We start from the raw sequence: 3,818 nt of genomic DNA, 5'->3' as shown, positions 1-3,818 counted from the left end.
TTTTTTTTTTGGTACTGGGGATCCAAACTAAAGACCTTGCATTTAGGAGGAAGGCATGTTGCCATTGAACTGAATCCTCAGCCTTGAAAGATGTTCACACCCCCCCCCCATACTCCCAAACAAAACTAGAGCTTTGTTTGTCTCTGAACTACCTTTTGCATCATTTCATAAATCTGGTTCCTGGCCTTCTGCCTTACTTTTGTAATATACTGCCTGTCCCTATCAGCTCTGCTACTGACTGAGTATTCATCAATACAGCATGTTTAGGCTTCTTTGCTTAGAATCACTTACTATAGCTTGGTTTGCTTGGACCTAACTCTACTCACTTGAGCAACTCACTTGAGCAATTGCCACTTGTCTTGGGCTGCCTAGTCTGGCCACTTTATTTGTACTTTTAGTGGGTACAACAATCAAGTTATTTAGAATTAGACATAGTGGCAGGATTCATCTTTGGGGAAAACTGCAAATTACATGAATCCTATCATGGAACGAAGAGCTTTGGAACAAAGAGTAGCTAATAGCGCTGCATAAAAAGGCACAAGGCTATCTTTCTTGTGGACAGGGAGTACCTCTGAAAGATGATGGTACTGATGTCCTTCTAGCTGGTGGAGAATTACTGGGACTTGGGACACAGGGTCAAGGGCAAGGTCAGTGGAGACCCTCATAGACTGGTATGGCTGTAGGTCAGGAGCTACAGAGGGATATGGCCAACAGGAAACCCTATGTGAAGGACATGCAAAGATGGATTTAAGGAACTATGAGATCAAATTCTAATGTAAAGTTTTTCTTTTCAAGATAAGAATTCCCTAGTGTTTATCACGTTTTATAAAATGAAGACAGAAGAGCTTACTTTGCATGGAATAAAAAGAGGTGGAGAAAGAAGCTGAGGGTGTGAGTTATAGGGAGAAGTGACCAGCAGCAAGCAAAGGAAGGTAAGCAACATGCTCTGAGTGTTCTAAGTGGTTAACAAAGAGTCAGAGGAAGAGAGGTGTGTTTGTGATTGTACCTGCTTAAATGAGATGTGGAAGAGGGCCTGAGAATGAAGAGGGCTATGTGAATTCTACTTATAAGCCCACTGTTGCTTGAAGTGGGGGTTCCCAAACATGGCCCCAGACTGAGCAAACTCAGACCTAGGTTTTACATTAGCACCAAGAGTGATTGTCTGCCTCAACTTATCATCTCAGACAACCTTGATAAGCTGACTTGAAAGCCAGCTTCCAGTGAAAGGGTGGAGTCTTGCATCCAAAGAAAAGGATGGATATTTGGGGTGGGGGTGGGCAAGATAGGTATGTCGGGACCATTGTGTAAGGATGCCACACTCTAAGATTCTGTGATTTATTGCTAGATAGTACTATACAAATTGGTGTTTAGAGTGATCTTATTAAGTTGAAAGAAAATATTGACATCTAGTTGGGCAAATGGACAAAATCTGTGTTACTTTCTCAGTTGGAAATTAAGTTTCAGCTTAAATGTCTATGTGTACTCCGCTTATGGGCAAACATTAATGTTGCAGATTCTTTTATTTCTCCCCAAAAAACCTCTGAGACAGCTGTCATTGTTACCACTCTCAATTTGGATAAGATAGAGTCCAGATTCTGAGAGGTTAAAAAAAATGCAAGTTGAGAGTAAGGTTTGGAGATGAGGCATGAAAATGAAGAAGGGGTTATGAAGACTTTAGTTATCTCACAATGAAAATATTTGTAAAGGAATGATGAGCTTTACCAAGTCTGTTGAACTTTAATGGATGTTTTGTCACTGAGCCACTCTGGGCCTTAGGTTTTGCTCCTGCTCATCTCAGGGGAGGAGTTAAGTTAACTACCTGCCAGTTTATTTACTTAGTACTTTTGTGGAATTGTGCACAACTAAAAACTAAATTTCCCTGTAGTTAAAGTCACTTTTTAACTACCCAGGAGCTTGAGTGATAAACTGTATATTGATGGTAACCCTCTAAAGAAAAACAATAGATAACACTGTTGAAAAAATTTGAAGGGGGAATTTTAAAAATGGAAAGATGTTCTGCGTTAATGGATTAGAAGGAACAATAGGGTTGGGGATTTAGCTCAGTGGCACTGCACCTGCCTTGCAAGTGCAAGGTCTTGAGTTCAATCCCCAGTACTGGAAAACAAAGAAGAAACAATATTGCTAAAATATCTATATTACCCAAAGCAATCTGCAGATTCAATCAATGCTTGTCAAAATACCACTAGCAGTCTTCACAGAACTACAAAAATAAACCTAAAATTTGTATAAATCATAAAAACAAAACAAGACCCTGAATAGACAAGGCCATCTTGAGCAAAAAAACAAAACAAAACCAAACCCCCAAACAAACCAAACTTACAAATGAACCCCCCATCCAAAAAAACCAAAAACCCCAAAACCCATAAAACCAATAACAAATCAGTAAGCATTACACTACCGTATTTGAAAATTTATACTACAAAGCTATTTTTTTAAAGAAGCCTGGTATTTGTATAAGTACATACACGTCGACTAATGGAACAGGATAGAGAGCCTAGAAGAGCATCCCCTGCACATAGAGCACACTTATTTTTAACAAAGGTGCTTGAGTTCTACTATATCATCATTGATTTTTTTTTTGGTCTGGTTGATCCATTTATAGCAGCATAGTTTGTAATAGCTAAATCTTGGAAACATCCCAAATGCCCATCAACTTATGACTGGGCAAAGAAGATATGGTATTTTTTTATAAAATGAAGTATCGCTCAGCCGTAAAGAATGAGACACTAGAGACATTTATACCTAAATGGATGAACATCGAGGCCATATTCTCCAGGGAAATAAATAGGACACACATGTGTAAAGACCAAATAGTGTGTCTGTTGAGAGAAATTGAAAGTGTAAATGAGGACCAAAATGTATAATAGATACTATGAAATAGGAAGAAAAGGTCTAAAGGGGCAGGGAAGGTGCGGGGGAGGGAGGAAAGAAGAAGGAAAACACAGAAACAAAGCTTTTGTAAACAGGGAGAGGTGAAGGAGTGGAAGGGAAGGGGAACGGGGAAAAAAATAAGAACCCAGATATATCACGTACAAATTTCCAATGATGAATGCGATCATAATGTCTACCTAAAATGTACCAGTAAACTTAATGGAAAAAAGTGCATGAATGAAAGAACAAAAAGCCAAAGGTGCTCAGACCACATACTGGAGAAAGGATAATCTTTTCAGTAAATGATGTTGGGGAAATCGCTATCTACATAGAAAAGAAAGAAAGTGTAAGTTTTTCTCATCAGATAAAAAGTCAAATCAAAATTGTGATTCCATTATGACCAACTAAAGGCAGTGGTAAAAAAGTGAAGACAAGCACTGGGAAGTGCAGATGCGCAGAAGTGGGGAAGGTAAAGAAAGCCGGAGACAGGAAAGCAACTGAAGGAGAAACTCACCAGACCAAATTCATTTTCAGGGGAGTTTGAAGGAATCTGACCACTGCCATCCTGGTCTGTGCAGAGACCGTTTTAAATCCCCCCCATGCTTTTACACCTGCTGCAGATGTATGGTCATGGGTCAAGAAGGCCCAGTAAGCACAGCCACACCCTGTGATTCCCAGTCATTGTTCAGCCTTGCACGTGACAAATGACATGCCAATCCCTGTAGGTCTGCAAGCCTGGTACCCAGTGGATGGACACAACTCCTTTGTACTGAACTCTCCCCATAGTATGACTTTTTTTCCTCCACAGCCCCCTTTTTATGCTTGTGACCCTATAAAGACTTGATAGCCTAGATGAGAGCTCACCAGTGTGGCTTCTAGTGCTACAGTGGTCCCCGTCAGGTTTGTTTTTGAATAAACCTGTCCCG

The sequence above is a fragment of the Fukomys damarensis genome, unplaced genomic scaffold (assembly GCF_012274545.1).
Source record: "Fukomys damarensis isolate Sample0158 unplaced genomic scaffold, DMR_v1.0_HiC HiC_scaffold_6, whole genome shotgun sequence".
Taxonomy (NCBI): Eukaryota; Metazoa; Chordata; class Mammalia; order Rodentia; family Bathyergidae; genus Fukomys; species Fukomys damarensis.
Note: the sequence above shows the minus strand (reverse complement) of the source record.